Source organism: Rattus norvegicus, chromosome 1 (assembly GCF_036323735.1).
Source record: "Rattus norvegicus strain BN/NHsdMcwi chromosome 1, GRCr8, whole genome shotgun sequence".
Taxonomy (NCBI): Eukaryota; Metazoa; Chordata; class Mammalia; order Rodentia; family Muridae; genus Rattus; species Rattus norvegicus.
In genome coordinates, this window is record NC_086019.1 from 119,844,531 (window position 1) to 119,868,652 (window position 24,122).

The 24,122-nt window shown below is 42.0% G+C and overlaps 1 long non-coding RNA gene and 9 other non-coding genes across 12 annotated transcripts in view; all 10 read right to left on the reverse strand.

Annotated features, from left to right (window-relative positions):
• LOC134483347 (uncharacterized) overlaps nucleotides 1–24,122 on the reverse strand; it is a 34,178-nt gene that overhangs the window by 5,830 nt on the left and 4,226 nt on the right. The window contains exons 2-8 of one of the 3 annotated variants that reach the window (XR_010060209.1): nucleotides 22,307–22,453; nucleotides 17,171–19,883; nucleotides 14,596–14,742; nucleotides 12,020–12,166; nucleotides 6,869–9,594; nucleotides 4,300–4,446; nucleotides 1,731–1,877 (exon numbers count right to left, since the gene is read on the reverse strand). This is a non-coding gene — a long non-coding RNA (uncharacterized LOC134483347). The remainder of the gene's footprint in view (nucleotides 1–1,730; nucleotides 1,878–4,299; nucleotides 4,447–6,868; nucleotides 9,595–12,019; nucleotides 12,167–14,595; nucleotides 14,743–17,170; nucleotides 19,884–22,306; nucleotides 22,454–24,122) is intronic. The other 2 variants (XR_010060212.1, XR_010060216.1) reach the window with 2 other exon arrangements.
• On the reverse strand, nucleotides 1,385–1,477 carry LOC134485401 (small nucleolar RNA SNORD116). Its single transcript, XR_010063440.1, has one exon. It is a non-coding gene; the product is annotated as a small nucleolar RNA SNORD116 (small nucleolar RNA).
• Nucleotides 3,954–4,046, reverse strand: LOC134485402 (small nucleolar RNA SNORD116). The gene has a single exon (XR_010063441.1). It is a non-coding gene; the product is annotated as a small nucleolar RNA SNORD116 (small nucleolar RNA).
• LOC134485403 (small nucleolar RNA SNORD116) lies at nucleotides 6,523–6,615 on the reverse strand. Its single transcript, XR_010063442.1, has one exon. It is a non-coding gene; the product is annotated as a small nucleolar RNA SNORD116 (small nucleolar RNA).
• Nucleotides 9,102–9,194, reverse strand: LOC134485404 (small nucleolar RNA SNORD116). Its single transcript, XR_010063443.1, has one exon. It is a non-coding gene; the product is annotated as a small nucleolar RNA SNORD116 (small nucleolar RNA).
• LOC134485513 (small nucleolar RNA SNORD116) lies at nucleotides 11,674–11,766 on the reverse strand. The gene has a single exon (XR_010063551.1). It is a non-coding gene; the product is annotated as a small nucleolar RNA SNORD116 (small nucleolar RNA).
• LOC134485496 (small nucleolar RNA SNORD116) lies at nucleotides 14,250–14,342 on the reverse strand. Its single transcript, XR_010063534.1, has one exon. It is a non-coding gene; the product is annotated as a small nucleolar RNA SNORD116 (small nucleolar RNA).
• On the reverse strand, nucleotides 16,826–16,918 carry LOC134485405 (small nucleolar RNA SNORD116). Its single transcript, XR_010063444.1, has one exon. It is a non-coding gene; the product is annotated as a small nucleolar RNA SNORD116 (small nucleolar RNA).
• Nucleotides 19,392–19,484, reverse strand: LOC134485406 (small nucleolar RNA SNORD116). The gene has a single exon (XR_010063445.1). It is a non-coding gene; the product is annotated as a small nucleolar RNA SNORD116 (small nucleolar RNA).
• On the reverse strand, nucleotides 21,961–22,053 carry LOC134485407 (small nucleolar RNA SNORD116). The gene has a single exon (XR_010063446.1). It is a non-coding gene; the product is annotated as a small nucleolar RNA SNORD116 (small nucleolar RNA).

The window sequence follows — 24,122 nt, forward strand, 5'->3', positions numbered from 1 at the left end:
ATTTGGTTTCCTTATTTCTGTCAATCAAGATATCTGCTTTAATATCACAGTGTCCTCTTTTCCACTTCACCCCCCTTTCTCCCCCCCCTCTCTCTTTCTGTCTCTCACTGTCTTCCTCTGTCTCACACATGCTTAGCCTCTTCAACAATTGTTCTTTCTCTCTTTCTCTGTCCATGCTCATATATCTCCTATTCAGGTTTTGACTGGTACTAAATTCATGTGAGTGCCATTGCTGTGGTATCTGACATTGATCACCACAGAGAAAGTGTCAGTTCAAACAGTCTCAGGTCACCAAACACAAGCATAACCTGTAGTCACTGAAATATATGTTATTATCAACAGCATGATCCTAAGCATACAGCTCACTTTCATAATCAAATGGAAACACAATTTCTTGTTGATATTTGCTTGGAGAAAAGAACAATGTCTAAGATAACAGGACTACCATCAGCCCCAAAACACATAGCCAAAATGCCAAGTTAACCTTCAGCAAAGCCACATCAAGACCATAAGGAAAGATAATCCCGCAGACACACCATGCCTATCTGCTACGGCCATACCAAATTATAAAATTCCTAGAAGGACTGTGTGTAAGGAACAAACTTGCATGCTCACATTCTTAGATCCTAGAAGAGGAAGAGATGTTTGTCCAGACCATTTTGGTACAGTCTATCCATAAGAACTGCTGGCAAAATACCCGTATAGAATGACAAAAATGTCCCGACAATAAACATAGAAAGTAGGATTAAAATGGTTGTTCTTCATACATCCATGAAGGTGGTATGAATCCTGGGATATTTGAAAGCATGCATTTCTAGAATCCACCGACAAGAAGGCTACATGCCAAACTTTTAAATTCCAAGGCTCTCTTTCCAACCTAATTGCCATGGCCACAATCAGTCTTTCAAGAAAACAGAGCTTTGTTTTCACACAGGAAGAGTCCACATTCCCATAGTTCCTGAGAATTGCTACTGCCTCATTCCACATGTCGCCTGAAACCTTCCCGTTTTGTATCTCTGTTTTATGAAACAGAAGGGTTATCATTCATGCGAAGGCTTCAGACAGGGACAGAAACACATTTCCTGACATTCCAGTGTACATTGTTGAACTCTGCTGCCCCCGCTAACTTACATTTGCCTCACAACCTACTATACATTATTGCTGATGGAGTTGGTAGGGCTAACTTCCAAGATACTGACAAGGATCTCCTCAACCGGAAAGCATGTTATCATTAGAGCAAAAGGTGAAGCCTTGATTTAGGCCATGATTTCTGGTCATTTAGGCAAGTTAAGAACATTCTGAAGGCTCTCTCACTGGATCCAAGGCTCGCAAGATGAATGGAGGCCATGTGAGTCCCTCAGTGACATTTGTGATCCCAGGTGCTGGACCTCAGTCACGATGATAGTGGCGGTATTGAGTTTTCACTCATTTTGTTCAGCTTTCCAAGGAATGTTTTATTGGAAATCATCATCGATCCAAGCACGCTGGTGTACCCCCTGCCATGACACTTAGTATACTCAAAATAGATCAGGTTTGGTGAGCGAACAGAATTCAAGACATTCACATCCTTTACCACGAACCAATGGGCCTATTCTCCAATCACAGGAGTAGCCACAGGCAGTGAGCCTGGACCAGGTCCCAAAGGATCATAATTCAAGGTTGGGAACTCCTTCGAGCTCCATCAACACCTGAGCACTATGAGTTCCTTTGGAAAGTCAAGTGTTTCTTACCTTTCACTTCAGGTATCCTCAGGCAAGAGAGCTTCAACTGATGACATCAGGGCAGGCGATGTTAGGCTTCTTCCAACTTCATCTGATGTTCCATACTCAGTTCCTCTGCAAGCCGTCCTTGTCCGGTATGAGACCGGGACACTGTCCCTGAAAGTAAAGCAAATAGCACATTCCCCCACTTTATTGGATTCCTTGCAAATCATGGAGACTGTGATGCATTGTTGTTAGTTCTTAATTTATCGAACACAGGGGCTCTCTCAGCACTCCATCCGTCCTCTAGAAATTTGCCCTCACAATCCATATAAGAGATATTTTTTCCCCAAGGAACTGTTTGGGACATAATTTTCCCAATTCTATCACCGAATTCCTGGAGGTAACCATGCAACAAAGTTCTTAAGATGGGACGAAGCCAATATCTGATCCCGATAACTACAGTAGTATGTACATCACTTGAGAACCATCCAAAGAAATTGGCACGAGGTACACAACAGAATGAGACCACTAACATGGCTTAATGGAAGTTGTCTACAAAAATAAGTAAATCTCAGTTCAGCCGGATATGACAGAGAAAATCAGGCCTTACTCTTCCCATAGAAACCACCAGAATCTTAAATGCTTTGGCCACAATCGGAGCACCCTCCATAATCATAAATTTCTACACCTATTAGTCCTACTCTGCATTCGATGAGAACCGATTCAAATATCATATAAGATTCTCATCCACATTAGATGAATGGACTTCTTATGTACTCTTTCTCTATCTCGCTTCTTCACTTTCTCTCTGAAATTGACTAGCAGTGACTCTCCTAGCTTCTCAGTTTCTCACTCACATTCTCTCTATTTGGTTTCCTTATTTCTGTCAATCAAGATATCTGCTTTAATATCACAGTGTCCTCTTTTCCACTTCACCCCCCTTTCTCCCCCCCCTCTCTCTTTCTGTCTCTCACTGTCTTCCTCTGTCTCACACATGCTTAGCCTCTTCAACAATTGTTCTTTCTCTCTTTCTCTGTCCATGCTCATATATCTCCTATTCAGGTTTTGACTGGTACTAAATTCATGTGAGTGCCATTGCTGTGGTATCTGACATTGATCACCACAGAGAAAGTGTCAGTTCAAACCGTCTCAGGTCACCAAACACAAGCATAACCTGTAGTCACTGAAATATATGTTATTATCAACAGCATGATCCTAAGCATACAGCTCACTTTCATAATCAAATGGAAACACAATTTCTTGTTGATATTTGCTTGGAGAAAAGAACAATGTCTAAGATAACAGGACTACCATCAGCCCCAAAACACATAGCCAAAATGCCAAGTTAACCTTCAGCAAAGCCACATCAAGACCATAAGGAAAGATAATCCCGCAGACACACCATGCCTATCTGCTACGGCCATACCAAATTATAAAATTCCTAGAAGGACTGTGTGTAAGGAACAAACTTGCATGCTCACATTCTTAGATCCTAGAAGAGGAAGAGATGTTTGTCCAGACCATTTTGGTACAGTCTATCCATAAGAACTGCTGGCAAAATACCCGTATAGAATGACAAAAATGTCCCGACAATAAACATAGAAAGTAGGATTAAAATGGTTGTTCTTCATACATCCATGAAGGTGGTATGAATCCTGGGATATTTGAAAGCATGCACTTCTAGAATCCACCGACAAGAAGGCTACATGCCAAACTTTTAAATTCCAAGGCTCTCTTTCCAACCTAATTGCCATGGCCACAATCAGTCTTTCAAGAAAACAGAGCTTTGTTTTCACACAGGAAGAGTCCACATTCCCATAGTTCCTGAGAATTGCTACTGCCTCATTCCACATGTCGCCTGAAACCTTCCCGTTTTGTATCTCTGTTTTATGAAACAGAAGGGTTATCATTCATGCGAAGGCTTCAGACAGGGACAGAAACACATTTCCTGACATTCCAGTGTACATTGTTGAACTCTGCTGCCCCCGCTAACTTACATTTGCCTCACAACCTACTATACATTATTGCTGATGGAGTTGGTAGGGCTAACTTCCAAGATACTGACAAGGATCTCCTCAACCGGAAAGCATGTTATCATTAGAGCAAAAGGTGAAGCCTTGATTTAGGCCATGATTTCTGGTCATTTAGGCAAGTTAAGAACATTCTGAAGGCTCTCTCACTGGATCCAAGGCTCGCAAGATGAATGGAGGCCATGTGAGTCCCTCAGTGACATTTGTGATCCCAGGTGCTGGACCTCAGTCACGATGATAGTGGCGGTATTGAGTTTTCACTCATTTTGTTCAGCTTTCCAAGGAATGTTTTATTGGAAATCATCATCGATCCAAGCACGCTGGTGTACCCCCTGCCATGACACTTAGTATACTCAAAATAGATCAGGTTTGGTGAGCGAACAGAATTCAAGACATTCACATCCTTTACCACGAACCAATGGGCCTATTCTCCAATCACAGGAGTAGCCACAGGCAGTGAGCCTGGACCAGGTCCCAAAGGATCATAATTCAAGGTTGGGAACTCCTTCGAGCTCCATCAACACCTGAGCACTATGAGTTCCTTTGGAAAGTCAAGTGTTTCTTACCTTTCACTTCAGGTATCCTCAGGCAAGAGAGCTTCAACTGATGACATCAGGGCAGGCGATGTTAGGCTTCTTCCAACTTCATCTGATGTTCCATACTCAGTTCCTCTGCAAGCCGTCCTTGTCCGGTATGAGACCGGGACACTGTCCCTGAAAGTAAAGCAAATAGCACATTCCCCCACTTTATTGGATTCCTTGCAAATCATGGAGACTGTGATGCATTGTTGTTAGTTCTTAATTTATCGAACACAGGGGCTCTCTCAGCACTCCATCCGTCCTCTAGAAATTTGCCCTCACAATCCATATAAGAGATATTTTTTCCCCAAGGAACTGTTTGGGACATAATTTTCCCAATTCTATCACCGAATTCCTGGAGGTAACCATGCAACAAAGTTCTTAAGATGGGACGAAGCCAATATCTGATCCCGATAACTACAGTAGTATGTACATCACTTGAGAACCATCCAAAGAAATTGGCACGAGGTACACAACAGAATGAGACCACTAACATGGCTTAATGGAAGTTGTCTACAAAAATAAGTAAATCTCAGTTCAGCCGGATATGACAGAGAAAATCAGGCCTTACTCTTCCCATAGAAACCACCAGAATCTTAAATGCTTTGGCCACAATCGGAGCACCCTCCATAATCATAAATTTCTACACCTATTAGTCCTACTCTGCATTCGATGAGAACCGATTCAAATATCATATAAGATTCTCATCCACATTAGATGAATGGACTTCTTATGTACTCTTTCTCTATCTCGCTTCTTCACTTTCTCTCTGAAATTGACTAGCAGTGACTCTCCTAGCTTCTCAGTTTCTCACTCACATTCTCTCTATTTGGTTTCCTTATTTCTGTCAATCAAGATATCTGCTTTAATATCACAGTGTCCTCTTTTCCACTTCACCCCCCTTTCTCCCCCCCCTCTCTCTTTCTGTCTCTCACTGTCTTCCTCTGTCTCACACATGCTTAGCCTCTTCAACAATTGTTCTTTCTCTCTTTCTCTGTCCATGCTCATATATCTCCTATTCAGGTTTTGACTGGTACTAAATTCATGTGAGTGCCATTGCTGTGGTATCTGACATTGATCACCACAGAGAAAGTGTCAGTTCAAACCGTCTCAGGTCACCAAACACAAGCATAACCTGTAGTCACTGAAATATATGTTATTATCAACAGCATGATCCTAAGCATACAGCTCACTTTCATAATCAAATGGAAACACAATTTCTTGTTGATATTTGCTTGGAGAAAAGAACAATGTCTAAGATAACAGGACTACCATCAGCCCCAAAACACATAGCCAAAATGCCAAGTTAACCTTCAGCAAAGCCACATCAAGACCATAAGGAAAGATAATCCCGCAGACACACCATGCCTATCTGCTACGGCCATACCAAATTATAAAATTCCTAGAAGGACTGTGTGTAAGGAACAAACTTGCATGCTCACATTCTTAGATCCTAGAAGAGGAAGAGATGTTTGTCCAGACCATTTTGGTACAGTCTATCCATAAGAACTGCTGGCAAAATACCCGTATAGAATGACAAAAATGTCCCGACAATAAACATAGAAAGTAGGATTAAAATGGTTGTTCTTCATACATCCATGAAGGTGGTATGAATCCTGGGATATTTGAAAGCATGCACTTCTAGAATCCGCCGACAAGAAGGCTACATGCCAAACTTTTAAATTCCAAGGCTCTCTTTCCAACCTAATTGCCATGGCCACAATCAGTCTTTCAAGAAAACAGAGCTTTGTTTTCACACAGGAAGAGTCCACATTCCCATAGTTCCTGAGAATTGCTACTGCCTCATTCCACATGTCGCCTGAAACCTTCCCGTTTTGTATCTCTGTTTTATGAAACAGAAGGGTTATCATTCATGCGAAGGCTTCAGACAGGGACAGAAACACATTTCCTGACATTCCAGTGTACATTGTTGAACTCTGCTGCCCCCGCTAACTTACATTTGCCTCACAACCTACTATACATTATTGCTGATGGAGTTGGTAGGGCTAACTTCCAAGATACTGACAAGGATCTCCTCAACCGGAAAGCATGTTATCATTAGAGCAAAAGGTGAAGCCTTGATTTAGGCCATGATTTCTGGTCATTTAGGCAAGTTAAGAACATTCTGAAGGCTCTCTCACTGGATCCAAGGCTCGCAAGATGAATGGAGGCCATGTGAGTCCCTCAGTGACATTTGTGATCCCAGGTGCTGGACCTCAGTCACGATGATAGTGGCGGTATTGAGTTTTCACTCATTTTGTTCAGCTTTCCAAGGAATGTTTTATTGGAAATCATCATCGATCCAAGCACGCTGGTGTACCCCCTGCCATGACACTTAGTATACTCAAAATAGATCAGGTTTGGTGAGCGAACAGAATTCAAGACATTCACATCCTTTACCACGAACCAATGGGCCTATTCTCCAATCACAGGAGTAGCCACAGGCAGTGAGCCTGAACCAGTTCCCAAAGGATCATGCTTCAAGGTTGGGAACTCCTGCGAGCTCCATCAACACCTGAGCTCTTTGAGTTCCTTTGGAAAGTCAAGTGTTTCTTACCTTTCACTTCAGGTATCCTCAGGCAAGAGAGCTTCAACTGATGACATCAGGGCAGGCGATGTTAGGCTTCTTCCAACTTCATCTGATGTTCCATACTCAGTTCCTCTGCAAGCCGTCCTTGTCCGGTATGAGACAGGGACTCTGTCCCTGAAAGTAAAGCAAATAGCACATTCCCCCACTTTATTGGATTCCTTGCAAATCATGGAGACTGTGATGCATTGTTGTTAGTTCTTAATTTATCGAACACATGGGCTCTCTCAGCACTTCTTCCGTCCTCTAGAAATTTGCACTCACAATGCATATCAGAGATATTTTTCCTCCAAGGAACTCTTTGGGGACATAATTTTTCCAATTCTATCACCGAATTCCTGGAGGTTACCATGCAACAAAGTTCTTAAGATGGGACGAAGCCAATATCTGATCCCGAAAACTACAGTAGTATGTACATCACTTGAGAACCAACCAAAGAAATTGGCACGAGGTACACAACAGAATGAGACCACTAACATGGCTTAATGGAAGTTGTCTACAAAAATAATTAAATCTCAGTTCAGCCGGATATGACAGAGAAAATCAGGCCTTACTATTTCCAGAGAAACCACCGGAATCTTAAATGCTTTGGCCACAATCGGAGCACCCTCCATAATTATAAAATACTACACCTATTACTCCTACTCTGCCTTCGATGAGAACCGATTCAAATATCATATAAGATTCTCATCCACATTAGATGAATGGACTTCTTATGTACTCTTTCTCTATTTCGCTTCTTCACTTTCTCTCTGAAATTGACTTGCAGTGACTCTCCTAGCTTCTCAGTTTCTCACTCAAATTCTCTCTATTTGGTTTCCTTATTTCTGTCAATCAAGATATCTGCTTTAATATCACAGTGTCCTCTTTTCCACTTCACCCCCCCTCTGTCCACCCCCTCTCTCTCTCTCTTACTGTCTCTCACTGTCTTCCTCTGTCTCACACATGCTTAGCCTCTTCAACAATTGTTCTTTCTCTCTTTCTCTGTCCATGCTCATATATCTCCTATTCAGGTTTTGACTGGTACGAAATTCCTGTGAGTGCTATTGCTGTGGTATCTGACATTGATCACCACAGAGAAGGTGTCTGTTCAAACCCTCTCAAGTCACCAAACACAAGCATAACCTGTAGTCACCGAGACATATGTTATTATCAACAGCATGATCCTAAGCATACAGCTCACTTTCATAATCAAATGGAAACACAATTTCTTATTGATATTTGCTTGGAGAAAAGAACAAAGTCTAAGATAACAGGACTACCATCAGCCCCAAAACACATAGCCAAAATGCCAAGTTAACCATCAGCAAGGCCACATCAAAACCAAAAGGAAAGATAATCCCGCAGACACTCCATGCCTATCTTCTACGGCCATACCAAAATATAAAATTCCTAGAAGGAGTGTGTGTAAGAAACAAACTTGCATGCTCACATTCTTATATCCTAGAAGAGGAGGAGATGTATGTCCAGACCATTTTGGTACAGTCAATCCATAAGAACTGCTGGCAAACTACCCGGATAGACTGACAAAAAATGTCCCAACAATAAACATAGAAACTAGGATTAAAATGGGTGTTCTCCATACAACCATGAAGGTGGTGTGAATCTTTGTTCATTTGAAAGCATGCACTTCTGGAGTCAACCAACAAGAAGGCTACATGCCAACCTTTTAAATTCCAAGGCTCTCTTTCCAACCTAATTGCCATGGCCACAATCAGTCTTTCAAGAAAACAGAGCTTTGTTTTCACACAGGAAGAGTCCACATTCCCATAGTTCCTGAGAATTGCTACTGCCTCATTCCACATGTCGCCTGAAACCTTCCCGTTATGTATCTCTGTTTTATGAAACAGAAGGGTTATGATTCATGCGAAGGCTTCAGACAGGGACAGAAACACATTTCCTGACATTCCAGTGTACATTGTTGAACTCTGCTGCCCCCGCTAAACTTACATTTGCCTCACAACCTACTATACATTATTGCTGATGGAGTTGGTAGGGCTAACTTCCAAGATACTGACAAGGATCTCCTCAACCGGAAAGCATGTTATCATTAGAGCAAAAGGTGAAGCCTGGATTTAGGCCATGATTTCTGGTGATTTAGGCAAGCAAAGAACATTCTGAAGGCTCTCTCACTGGATCCAAGTCTCGCAAGATGAATGGAGGCCATGTGAGTCCCTCAGTGACATTTGTGATCCCAGGTGCTGGACCTCAGTCACGATGATAGTGGCGGTATTGAGTTTTCACTCATTTTGTTCAGCTTTCCAAGGAATGTTTTATTGGAAATCATCATCGATCCAAGCACGCTGGTGTACCCCCTGCCATGACACTTAGTATACTCAAAATAGATCAGGTTTGGTGAGCGAACAGAATTCAAGACATTCACATCCTTTACCACGAACCAATGGGCCTATTCTCCAATCACAGGAGTAGCCACAGGCAGTGAGCCTGGACCAGGTCCCAAAGGATCATGATAAAAGGTTGGGAACTCCTTCGAGCTCCATCAACACCTGAGCACTTTGAGTTCCTTTGGAAATTCAAGTGTTTCTTACCTTTCACTTCAGGTATCCTCAGGCAAGAGAGCTTCAACTGATGACATCAGGGCAGGCGATTTTAGGCTTCTTCAAACTTCATCTGATGTTCCATACTCAGTTCCTCTGCAAGCCGTCCTTGTCCGGTATGAGACAGGGACTCTGTCCCTGAAAGTAAAGCAAATAGCACATTCCCCCACTTTATTGGATTCCTTGCAAATCATGGAGACTGTGATGCATTGATGTTAGTTCTTAATTTATCAAACACTTGGGCTCTCTCAGCACTCCTTCCGTCCTCTAGAAATTTGCCCTCACAATCCATATCAGAGATATTTTTCCTCCAAGGAACTGTTTGGGGACATAATTTTCCCAATTCTATCACCGAATTCCTGGAGGTTACCATGCAACAAAGATCTTAATACGGGACGAAGCCAATATCTGATCCCGAAAACTACAGTAGTATGTACATCACTTGAGAACCATCCAAAGAAATTGGCACGAGGTACACAACAGAATGAGACCACTAACATGGCTTCTTGGAAGTTGTCTACAAAAATAAGTAAATCTCAGTTCAGCTGGATATGACAGAGAAAATCAGGCCTTACTCTTCCCATGGAAACCACCAGAATCTTAATAGCTTTGGCCACAATCGGAGCACCCTCCATAATCATAACATACTACACCTATTAGTCCTACTCTGCCTTCGATGAGAACCGATTCAAATATCATATAAGATTCTCATCCACATTAGATGAATGGACTTCTTATGTACTCTTTCTCTATCTCGCATCTTCACTATCTCTCTGAAATTGACTTGCAGTGACTCTCCTAGCTTCTCAGTTTCTCACTCACATTCTCTCTATTTGGTTTCCCTATTTCTGTCAATCAAGATATCTGCTTTAATATCACAGTGTCCTCTTTTCCTCTTCACCCTCTCCTTTGCCCCCCCCTCTCTCTTTCTGTCTCTCACTGTCTTCCTCTGTCTCACACATGCTTAGCCTTTTCAACAATTGTTCTTTCTCTCTTTCTCGGTCCATGCTCATATATCTCTTATTCAGGTTTTGACTGGTACTAAATTCCTGTGAGTGCTATTGCTGTGGTATCTGACATTGATCACCACAGAGAAAGTGTCTGTTTAACCCTCTCAGGTCACCAAACACAAGCATAACCTCTAGTCACTGAGATATATGTTATTATCAACAGCATGATCCTAAGCATACAGCTCACTTTCATAATCAAATGGAAACACAATTTCTTATTGATATTTGCTTGGAGGAAAGGACAATGTCTAAGATAACAGGACAACCATCAGCCCCAAAACACATAGCCAAAATGCCAAGTTAACCATCAGCAAGGCCACATCAAAACCAAAAGGAAAGATAATCCCGCAGACACTCCATGCCTATCTTCTACGGCCATACCAAAATATAAAATTCCTAGAAGGAGTGTGTGTAAGAAACAAACTTGCATGCTCACATTCTTATATCCTAGAAGAGGAGGAGATGTATGTCCAGACCATTTTGGTACAGTCAATCCATAAGAACTGCTGGCAAACTACCCGGATAGACTGACAAAAAATATCCCAACAATAAACATAGAAACTAGGATTAAAATGGGTGTTCTCCATACAACCATGAAGGTGGTGTGAATCTTGGTTCATTTGAAAGCATGCACTTCTAGAGTCAACCAACAAGAACGCTACATGCCAACCTTTTAAATTCCAAGGCTCTCTTTCCAACCTAATTGCCATGGCCACAATCAGTCTTTCAAGAAAACAGAGCTTTGTTTTCACACAGGAAGAGTCCACATTCCCATAGTTCCTGAGAATTGCTACTGCCTCATTCCACATGTCTCCTGTAACCTTCCCGTTATGTATCTCTGTTTTATGAAACAGAAGGGTTATCACTCATGCGAAGGCTTCAGACACGGACAGAAACACATTTCCTGACATTCCAGTGTACATTGTTGAACTATGCTGCCCCCGCTACACTTACATTTGCCTCACAACCTACTATACATTATTGCTGATGGAGTTGGTAGGGCTAACTTCCAAGATACTGACAATGATCTCCTCAACCGGAAAGCATGTTATCATTAGAGCAAAGGGTGAAGCCTTGATTTAGGCCATGATTTCTGGTGATTTAGGCAAGCAAAGAACATTCTGAAGGCCCTCTCACTGGATCCAAGTCTCGCAAGATGAATGGAGGCCATGTGAGTCCCTCAGTGACATTTGTGATCCCAGGTGCTGGACCTCAGTCACGATGATAGTGGCGGTACTGAGTTTTCACTCATTTCGTTCAGCTTTCCAAGGAATGTTTTACTGGAAATCATCATCGATCCAAGCACGCTGGTGTACCCCCTGCCATGACACTTAGTATACTCAAAATAGATCAGGTTTCGTGAGCGAACAGAATTCAAGACATTCTCATCCTTTACCACAAACCAATGGGCCTATTCTCCAATCCCAGGAGTAGCCACAGGCAGTGAGCGTGGACCAGGTCCCAAAGGATCATGATTCAAGGTTGGGAACTCCTGCGAGCTCCATCAACACCTGAGCATTTTGAGTTCCTTTGGAAAGTCAAGTGTTTCTTACCTTTCAGTTCAGGTATCCTCAGGCAAGAGAGCTACAACTGATGACATCAGGGCAGGCGATGTAAGGCATCTTCCAACTTCATCTGATGTTCCATACTCAGTTCCTCTGCAAGCTGTCCTTGTCCGGTATGAGACAGGGACTCTGTCCCTGAAAGTAAAGCAAACAGCACATTCCCCCACTTTATTGGATTCCTTGCAAATCATGGAGACTGTGATGCATTGTTGTTAGTTCTTAATTTATCGAACACTTGGGCTCTCTCAGCACTCCTTCCGTCCTCTAGAAATTTGCCCTCACAATGCATATCAGAGATATTTTTCCTCCAAGGAACTCTTTGGGGACATAATTTTCCCAATTCTATCACAGAATTCCTGGAGATTACCATGCAACAAAGTTCTTAAGATGGGACAAAGCCAATATCTGATCCCGAAAACTACAGTAGTATGTACCTCACTTGAGAACCATCCAAAGAAATTGGCACGATGTACACAACAGAATGAGACCACTAACATGGCTTAATGGAAGTTGTCTACAAAAATAAGTAAATCTCAGTTTTCCGGATATGACAGAGAAAATCAGGCCTTACTCTTCCCATGGAAACCACCAGAATCTTAAATGCTTTGGCCACAATCGGAGCACCCTCCATAATCATAACATACTACACCTATTAGTCCTACTCTGCCTTCGATGAGAACCGATTCAAATATCATATAAGATTCTCATCCACATTAGATGAATGGACTTCTTATGTACTCTTTCTCTATCTCGCTTCTTCACTTTCTCTCTGAAATTGTCTTGCAGTGACTCTCCTAGCTTCTCAGTTTCTCACTCACATTCTCTCTATTTGGTTTCCTTATTTCTGTCAATCAAGATATCTGCTTTAATATCACAGTGTCCTCTTTTCCACTTCAACCCCCATCTCTCCTCCCCCCCTTTCTCTCTTACTGTCTCTCACTGTCTTCCTCTGTCTCACACATGCTTAGCCTCTTCAACAATTGTTCTTTCTCTCTTTCTCTGCCCATACTCATATATCTCCTATTCAGGTTTTGACTGGTACGAAATTCCTGTGAGTGCTATTGCTGTGGGATCTGACATTGATCACCACAGAGAAAGTGTCTGTTCAAACCCTCTCAGGTCACCAAACACAAGCATAACCTGTAGTCACTGAGATATATGTTATTATCAACAGCATGATCCTAAGCATACAGCTCACTTTCATAATCAAATGGAAAAACAATTTCTTGTTGACATTTGCTTGGAGAAAAGAACAATGTCTAAGATAACAGGACTACCATCAGCCCCAAAACACATAGCCAAAATGCCAAGTTAACCTTCAGCGAGGCCCCAACAAAACCTTAAGAAAAGATAATCCCACAGACACACCATGCCTATCTTCTACGGCCATACCAAAATATAAAATTCCTAGAAGGAGTGTGTGTAAGAAAGAAACTTGCATGCTCAAATTTTTAGATCCTAGAAGAGGAGGAGATGTATGTCCAGACCATTTTGGTACAGTCAATCCATAAGTACTGCTGGCAAACTACACGGATAGACTGACAAAAAATGTCCCAACAATAAACATAGAAACTAGGATTAAAATGGGCGTTCTCCATACATCCAAAAAGGTGGTATGAATCCTGGGACATTTGAAAGCATGCACTTCTAGAATCCACTGACAAGAAGGCTACATGCCAACCTTTTAAATTCCAAGGCTCTCTTTCCAACCTAATTGCCATGGCCACAATCAGTCTTTCAAGAAAACAGAGCTTTGTTTCCACACAGGAAGAGTCCACATTCCCATAGTTCCTGAGAATTGCTACTGCCTCATTCCACGTGTCGTCTGTAACCTTCCCGTTATGTATCTCTGTTTTATGAAACAGAAGGGTTATCATTCATGAGAAGGCTGCAGTCACGGACAGAAACACATTTCCTGACATTCCAGTGTACATTGTTGAACTATGCTGCCCCCACTAAACTTACATTTGCCTCACAACCTACTATACATTATTGCTGATGGAGTCGGTAGGGCTAACTTCCAAGATATTGACAATGATCTCCTCAACCGGAAAGCATGTTATCATTAGAGCAAAAGGTGAAGCCTTGATTTAGGCCATGATTTCTGGTGATTTAGGCAAGCAAAGAACATTCTGAAGGCTCTCTCACTGGATCCAAGTCTCGCAAGATGAATGGAGGCCATGTGAGTCCCTCAGTGACATTTGTGATCCCAGGTGCTGGACCTCAGTCACGATGATAGTGGCGGTATTGAGTTTTCACTCATTTTGTTCAGCTTTCCAAGGAATGTTTTATTGGAAATCATCATTGATCCAAGCACGCTGGTGTACCCACTGCCATGACACTTAGTATACTCAAAATAGATCAGGTTTGGTGAGCGAACAGAATTCAAGACATTCACATCCTTTACCATGAACCAATGGTCCTATTCTCCAATCACAGGAGTAGCCACAGGCAGTGAGCCTGGACCTGGTCCCAAAGGATCATGATTCTAGGTGGGGAACTCCTGCGAGCTCCATCAACACCTGAGCACTTTGAATTCCTTTGGAAAGTCAAGTGTTTCTTACCTTTCAATTCAGGTATCCTCAGGCAAGAGAGCTACAACTGATGACATCAGGGCAGGCGATGTAAGGCATCTTCCAACTTCATCTGATGTTCCATACTCAGTTCCTCTGCAAGCTGTCCTTGTCCGGTATGAGACAGGGACTCTGTCCCTGAAAGTAAAGCAAACAGCACATTCCCCCACTTTATTGGATTCCTTGCAAATCATGGAGACTGTGATGCATTGTTGTTAGTTCTTAATTTATCGAACACTTGGGCTCTCTCAGCACTCCTTCCGTCCTCTAGAAATTTGCCCTCACAATGCATATCAGAGATATTTTTCCTCCAAGGAACTCTTTGGGGACATAATTTTCCCAATTCTATCACAGAATTCCTGGAGATTACCATGCAACAAAGTTCTTAAGATGGGACGAAGCCAATATCTGATCCCGAAAACTACAGTAGTATGTACCTCACTTGAGAACCATCCAAAGAAATTGGCACGATGTACACAACAGAATGAGACCACTAACATGGCTTAATGGAAGTTGTCTACAAAAATAAGTAAATCTCAGTTATCCGGATATGACAGAGAAAATCAGGCCTTACTCTTCCCATGGAAACCACCAGAATCTTAAATGCTTTGGCCACAATCGGAGCACCCTCCATAATCATAACATACTACACCTATTAGTCCTACTCTGCCATCGATGAGAACCGATTCAAATATCATATAAGATTCTCATCCACATTAGATGAATGGACTTCTTATGTACTCTTTCTCTATCTCGCTTCATCACTTTCTCTCTGAAATTGTCTTGCAGTGACTCTCCTAGCTTCTCAGTTTCTCACTCACATTCTCTCTATTTGGTTTCCTTATTTCTGTCAATCAAGATATCTGCTTTAATATCACAGTGTCCTCTTTTCCACTTCAACCCCCATCTCTCCTCCCCCCCTTTCTCTCTTACTGTCTCTCACTGTCTTCCTCTGTCTCACACATGCTTAGCCTCTTCAACAATTGTTCTTTCTCTCTTTCTCTGCCCATATTCATATATCTCCTATTCAGGTTTTGACTGGTACGAAATTCCTGTGAGTGCTATTGCTGTGGGATCTGACATTGATCACCACAGAGAAAGTGTCTGTTCAAACCCTCTCAGGTCACCAAACACAAGCATAACCTGTAGTCACTGAGATATATGTTATTATCAACAGCATGATCCTAAGCATACAGCTCACTTTCATAATCAAATGGAAAAACAATTTCTTGTTGATATTTGCTTGGAGAAAAGAACAATGTCTAAGATAACAGGACTACCATCAGCCCCAAAACACATAGCCAAAATGCCAAGTTAACCTTCAGCGAGGCCCCAATAAAACCTTAAGAAAAGATAATCCCACAGACACACCATGCCTATCTTCTACGGCCATACCAAAATATAAAATTCCTAGAAGGAGTGTGTGTAAGAAAGAAACTTGCATGCTCAAATTTTTAGATCCTAGAAGAGGAGGAGATGTATGTCCAGATCATTTTGGTACAGTCAATCCATAAGAACTGCTGGCAAACTACACGGATAAACTGACAAAAAATGTCCCAACAATAAACATAGAAACTAGGATTAAAATGGGCGTTCTCCATACATCCAAAAAGGTGGTATGAATCCTGGGACATTTGAAAGCATGCACTTCTAGAATCCACTGACAAGAAGGCTACATGCCAACCTTTTAAATTCCAAGGCTCTCTTTCCAACCTAATTTCCATGGCCACAATCAGTCTTTCAAGAAAACAGAGCTTTGTTTTCACACAGGAAGAGTCCACATTCCCATAGTTCCTGAGAATTGCTACTGCCTCATTCGACGTGTCGCCTGTAACCTTCCCGTTATGTATCTCTGTTTTATGAAACAGAAGGGTTATCATTCATGAGAAGGCTGCAGTCACGGACAGAAACACATTTCCTGACATTCCAGTGTACATTGTTGAACTATGCTGCCCCCACTAAACTTACATTTGCCTCACAACCTACTATACATTATTGCTGATGGAGTCGGTAGGGCTAACTTCCAAGATATTGACAATGATCTCCTCAACCGGAAAGCATGTTATCATTAGAGCAAAAGGTGAAGCCTTGATTTAGGCCATGATTTCTGGTGATTTAGGCAAGCAAAGAACATTCTGAAGGCTCTCTCACTGGATCCAAGTCTCGCAAGATGAATGGAGGCCATGTGAGTCCCTCAGTGACATTTGTGATCCCAGGTGCTGGACCTCAGTCACGATGATAGTGGCGGTATTGAGTTTTCACTCATTTTGTTCAGCTTTCCAAGGAATGTTTTATTGGAAATCATCATCGATCCAAGCACGCTGGTGTACCCCCTGCCATGACACTTAGTATACTCAAAATAGATCAGGTTTGGTGAGCGAACAGAATTCAAGACATTCACATCCTTTACCACGAACCAATGGGCCTATTCTCCAATCACAGGAGTAGCCACAGGCAGTGAGCCTGAACCAGGTCCCAAAGGATCATGATTCAAGGTTGGGAATTCCTGCGAGTCCATCAACACCTGAGCACTTTGAGTTCCTTTGGAAAGTCAAGTGTTTCCTACCTTTCAATTCAGGTATCCTCAGGCAAGAGACTTCAACTGATGACATCAGGGCAGGCGATGTTAGGCTTCTTCCAACTTCATCTGATGTTCCTACTCAGTTCCTCTGCAAGCCGTCCTTGTCCGGTATGAGACAGGGACTCTGTCCCTGAAAGTAAAGCAAATAGCACATTCCCCCACTTTATTGGATTCCTTGCAAATCATGGAGACTGTGATGCATTGTTGTTAGTTCTTAATTTATGGAACACATGGGCTCTCTCAGCACTCCTTCCGTCCTCTAGCAATTTGCCCTCACAATCCATATCAGAGATATTTTTCCTCCAAGGAACTCTTTGGGGACATAATTTTCCCAATTCTATCACCGAATTCCTGGAGGTTACCATGCAACAAAGTTCTTAAGATGGGACGAAGCCAATATCTGATCCCGAAAACTACAATAGTATGTACATCACTTGAGAACCATCCAAAGAAAATGGCACGAGGTACACAACAGAATGAGACCACTAACATGGCTTAATGGGAGTTGTCTACAAACATAAGTAAATCTCAGTTCAGCTGGATATGACAGAGAAAATCAGGCCTTACTCTTCCCATGGAAACCACCAGAATCTTAATAGCTTTGGCCACAATCGGAGCACCCTCCATAATCATAACATACTACACCTATTAGTACTACTCTGAGTTCGATGAGAACCGATTCAAATATCATATAAGATTCTCATCCACATTAGATGAATGGACTTCTTATGTACTCTTTCTCTATCTCGCTTCTTCACTTCTCTCTGAAATTGACTTGCAGTGACTCTCCCAGCTTCTCAGTTTCTCACTCACATTCTCTCTATTTGGTTTCCTTATTTCTGTCAATCAAGATATCTGCTTTAATATCACAGTGTCCTCTTTTCCATACCACCCCCCTCTGTCCCCCCCTCTCTCTCTTTCTGTCTCTCACTGTCTTCCTCTGTCTCACACATGCTTAGCCTCTTCAACAATTGTTTTTTCTCTCTTTCTGTCCATGCTCATATATCTCCTATTCAGGTTTTGACTGGTACTAATTCCTGTGAGTGCCATTGCTGTGGTATCTGACATTGATCACCACAGATAAAGAATCTGTTCAAACCCTCTCAGGTCACCAAACACAAGCATAACATGTAGTCACTGAGATATATGTTATTATCAACAGCATGATCCTAAGCATACAGCTCACTTTCATAATCAAATGGAAACACAATTTCTTGTTGATATTTGCTTGGAAAAAAAGAACATTGTCTAAGATAACAGGACTACCATCAGCCCCAAAACACATAGCCAAAATGCCAAGTTAACTTTCATAAGGCCACATCAAAACCATAACGAATGATAATCCCACAGACACTCCATGCCTGTCTTCTACGGCCATACCAAAATATAAAATTCCTAGAAGGAGTGTGTGTAAGAAACAAACTTGCATGGTCACATTCTTAGATCCTAGAAGAGGAGGAGAATGTATGTCCAGACCATTTTGGTACAGTCAATCCATAAGAACTGCCGGCAAACTACCCGGATAGTCTGACAAAAAATGTCCCAACAATAAGCATAGAAACTAGGATTAAAATGGGTGTTCTCCATACATCCATGAAGGTGGTATGAATCCTGGGACATTTGAAAGCATGCACTTCTAGAATCCACCGACAAGAAGGCTACATGTCAACCTTTTAAATTCCAAGGCTCTATTTCCAACCTAATTGCCATGGCCACAATCAGTCTTTCAAGAAAACAGAGATTTGTTTTCACACAGGAAGAGTCCACATTCCCATAGTTCCTGAGAATTGCTACTGCCTCATTCCACATGTCGCCTGTAATCTTCCCGTTATGTATCTCTGTTTTATGAAACAGAAGGGTTATCATTCATGCGAAGGCTTCAGACAGGGACAGAAACACATTTCCTGACATTCCAGTGTACAGTGTTGCACTATGCTGCCCCGGCTAAACTTACATTTGCCTCACAACCTACTATACATTATTGTTGATGGAGTTGGTAGGGCTAACTTACAAGATAATGACAATGATCTCCTCAACTGGAATGCATGTTATCATTAGATCAAAAGGTGAAGCCTTGATTTAGGCCATGATTTCTGGTGATTTAGGCAAGCAAAGAACATTCTGAAGGCTCTCAACTGGATCCAAGTCTCGCAAGATGAATGGAGGCCATGTGAGTCCCTCAGTGACATTTGTGATCCCAGGTGCTGGACCTCAGTCACGATGATAGTGGCGGTATTGAGTTTTCACTCATTTTGTTCAGCTTTCCAAGGAATGTTTTATTGGAAATCATCATCGATCCAAGCACGCTGGTGTACCCCCTGCCATGACACTTAGTATACTCAAAATAGATCAGGTTTGGTGAGCGAACAGAATTCAAGACATTCACATCCTTTACCACGAAACAATGGGCCTATTCTCCAATAACAGGAGTAGCCACAAGCAGTGAGCCTGAACCAGGTCCCAAAGGATCATGATTCAAGGTTGGGAACTCCTGCGAGCTCCATCAACACCTGAGCATTTTGAGTTCCTTTGGAAAGTCAAGTGTTTCTTACCTTTCACTTCAGGTATCCTCAGGCAAGAGAGCTTCAACTGATGACATCAGGGCAGGCGATGTTAGGCTTCTTCCAACTTCATCTGATGTTCCTACTCAGTTCCTCTGCAAGCCGTCCTTGTCCGGTATGAGACAGGGACTCTGTCCCTGAAAGTAAAGCAAATAGCACATACCCCCACTTTATTGGATTCCTTGCAAATCATGGAGACTGTGATGCATTGTTGTTAGTTCTTAATTTATCGAACACTTGGGCTCTCTCAGCACTCCTTCCGTCCTCTAGAAATTTGCCCTCACAATCCATATCAGAGATATTTTTCCTCCAAGGAACTCTTTGGGGACATAATTTTCCTAATTCTATCACCGAATTCCTGGAGGTTACCATGCAACAAAGTTCTTAAGATGGGACGAAGCCAATATCTGATCCCGAAAACTACAGTAGTATGTACATCACTTGAGAACCATCCAAAGAAATTGGCATGATGTACGCAACAGAATGAGACTACTAACATGGCTAATGGAAGTTGTCTACAAAAATAAGTAATTCTCAGTTCAGCCGGATAGACAGAAAAAATAAGGCCTTACTCTTCTCATGGAAACCACCAGAATCTTAATAGCTTTGGCCACAATCGGAGCACCCTCCATAATCATAACATACTACACCTATTAGTCCTACTCTGCCTTCCATGAGAACCGATTCAAATATCATATAAGATTCTCATCCACATTAGATGAATGGACTTCTTATGTACTCTTTCTCTATCTCGCTTCTTCACTTTCTCTCTGAAATTGACTAGCAGTGACTCTCCTAGCTTCTCAGTTTCTCATTCACATTCTCTCTATTTGCTTTCCTTATTTCTGTCAATCAAGATATCTGCTTTAATATCACAGTGTCCTCTTTCACTTCCCCCACTCTCTCCCCCCCCCCTCTCTCTCTTTCTGTCTCTTACTGTCTTCCTCTGTCTCACACATGCTTAGCCTCTTCAACAATTGTTCTTTCTCTCTGTCTCTGTCCATGCTCATATATCTCCTATTCAGGTTTTGACTGGTACTAAATTCCTGTGAGTGCTATTGCTGTGGTATCTGACATTGATCACCACAGTGAAAGTGTCTGTTCAAACCCTCTCAGGTCACCAAACACAAGCATAAACTGTATTCACTGAGATATATGTTATTATCAACAGCAGGATCCTAAGCATACAGCTCACTTTCATAATCAAATGGAAACACAATTTCTTGTTGATATTTGCTTGGAGAAAAGAACAATGTCTAAGATAACAGGACTACCATCAGCCCCAAAACACATAGCCAAAATGCCAAGTTAATCTTCAGCAAGGCCACATCAAGAACATAAGGAAAGATAATCTCGCAGACACTCCATGCCTATCTTCTACGGCCATACCAAAATATAAAATTCCTAGAAGGAGTATGTGTAAGAAACAAACTTGCATGCTCACATTCTTAGATCCTAGAATAGGTGGAGATGTATGTCCAGACCACTTTGGTACAGTCAATCCATAAGAACTGCTGGCAAACTACCCGGATAGACTGACAAAAAATGTCCCAACAATAAACATAGAAACTAGGATTAAAATGGGTGTTCTCCATACATCCATTAAGGTGGTATGAATCCTGGGACATTTGAAAGCATGTCCTTCTAGAATCCACCGACAAGAAGGCTACATGCCAACCTTATAAATTCCAAGGCTCTCTTTCCAACCTAATTGCCATGGCCACAATCAGTCTTTCAAGAAAATAGAGCTTTGTTTTCACACAGGAAGAGTCCACATTCCCATAGTTCCTGAAAATTGCTACTGCCTCATTCCACATGTCGCCTGTAACCTTCCCGTTATGTATGTCTGTTTTATGAAACAGAAGGGTTATCATTCATGCAAAGGCTTCAGACAGGGACAGAAACACATTTCCTGACATTCCAGTGTACAGTGTTGCACTATGCTGCCCCGGCTATTCTTACATTTGCCTCACAACCTACTATACATTATTGTTGATGGAGTTGGTAGGGCTAACTTACAAGATAATGACAATGATCTCCTCAACTGGAATGCATGTTATCATTAGAGCAAAAGGTGAAGCCTTGATTTAGGCCATGATTTCTGGTGATTTAGGCAAGCAAAGAACATTCTGAAGGCTCTCAACTGGATCCAAGTCTCGCAAGATGAATGGAGGCCATGTGAGTCCCTCAGTGACATTTGTGATCCCAGGTGCTGGACCTCAGTCACGATGATAGTGGCGGTATTGAGTTTTCACTCATTTTGTTCAGCTTTCCAAGGAATGTTTTATTGGAAATCATCATCGATCCAAGCACGCTGGTGTACCCCCTGCCATGACACTTAGTATACTCAAAATAGATCAGGTTTGGTGAGCGAACAGAATTCAAGACATTCACATCCTTTACCACGAACCAATGGGCCTATTCTCCAATAACAGTAGTAGCCACAGGCAGTGAGCCTGAACCAGGTCCCAAAGGATCATGATTCAAGGTTGGGAACTCCTGCGAGCTCCATCAACACCTGAGCATTTTGAGTTCCTTTGGAAAGTCAAGTGTTTCTTACCTTTCACTTCAGGTATTCTCAGGCAAGAGAGCTTCAACTGATGACATCAGGGCAGGCGATGTTAGGCTTCTTCCAACTTCATCTGATGTTCCATACTCAGTTCCTCTGCAAGCCGTCCTTGTCCGGTATGAGACAGGGACTCTGTCCCTGAAAGTAAAGCAAATAGCACATACCCCCACTTTATTGGATTCCTTGCAAATCATGGAGACTGTGATGCATTGTTGTTAGTTCTTAATTTATCGAACACTTGGGCTCTCTCAGCACTCCTTTCGTCCTCTAGAAATTTGCCCTCACAATCCATATCAGAGATATTTTTCCTCCAAGGAACTGTTTGGGGACATAATTTTCCCAATTCTATCCCCGAATTCCTGGAGGTTACCATGCAACAAAGTTCTTAAGATGGGACGAAGCCAATATCTGATCCCGAAAACTACAGTAGTATGTACATCACTTGAGAACCATCCAAAGAAATTGGCATGATGTACACAACAGAATGAGACTACTAACATGGCTTAATGGAAGTTGTCTACAAAAATAAGTAATTCTCAGTTCAGCCGGATAGACAGAGAAAATAAGGCCTTACTCTTCTCATGGAAACCACCAGAATCTTAATAGCTTTGGCCACAATCGGAGCACCCTCCATAATCATAACATACTACACCTATTAGTCCTACTCTGCCTTCCATGAGAACCGATTCAAATATCATATAAGATTCTCATCCACATTAGATGAATGGACTTCTTATGTACTCTTTCTCTATCTCGCTTCTTCACTTTCTCTCTGAAATTGACTAGCAGTGACTCTCCTAGCTTCTCAGTTTCTCATTCACAGTCTCTCTATTTGGTTTCCTTATTTCTGTCAATCAAGATATCTGCTTTAATATCACAGTGTACTCTTTCACTTCCCCCCCTCTCTCCCCCCCTCTCTCTTTCTGTCTCTTACTGTCTTCCTCTGTCTCACACATGCTTAGCCTCTTCAACAATTGTTCTTTCTCTCTATCTCTGTCCATGCTCCTATATCTCCTATTCAGGTTTTGACTGGTACTAAATTCCTGTGAGTGCTATTGCTGTGGTATCTGACATTGATCACCACAGTGAAAGTGTCTGTTCAAACCCTCTCAGGTCACCAAACACAAGCATAAACTGTATTCACTGAGATATATGTTATTATCAACAGCAGGATCCTAAGCATACAGCTCACTTTCATAATCAAAGGGAAACACAATTACTTGTTGATATTTGCTTGGAGAAAAGAACAATGTCTAAGATAACAGGACTACCATCAGCCCCAAAACACATAGCCAAAATGCCAAGTTAATCTTCAGCAAGGCCACATCAAGACCATAAGGAAAGATATTCCCGCAGACACTCCATGCCTATCTTCTACGGCCATACCAAAATATAAAATTCCTAGAAGGAGTGTGTGTAAGAAACAAACTTGCATGATCACATTCTTAGATCCTAGAATATGTGCAGATGTATGTCCAGACCATTTTGGTACAGTCAATCCATAACAACTGCTGGCAAACTACCCAGATAGACTCACAAAAAATGTCCCAACAATAAAAATAGAAACTAGGATAAAATGGGTGTTTTCCATACATCCATGAAGGTGGTATGAATCCTGGGACATTTGAAAGCATGTCCTTCAAGAATCCACCGACAAGAAGGCTACATGCCAACCTTTTAAATTCCAAGGCTCTCTTTCCAACCTAATTGCCATGGCCACAATCAGTCTTTCAAGAAAACAGAGCTTTGTTTTCACACAGGAAGAGTCCACATTCCCATAGTTCCTGAGAATTGCTACTGCCTCATT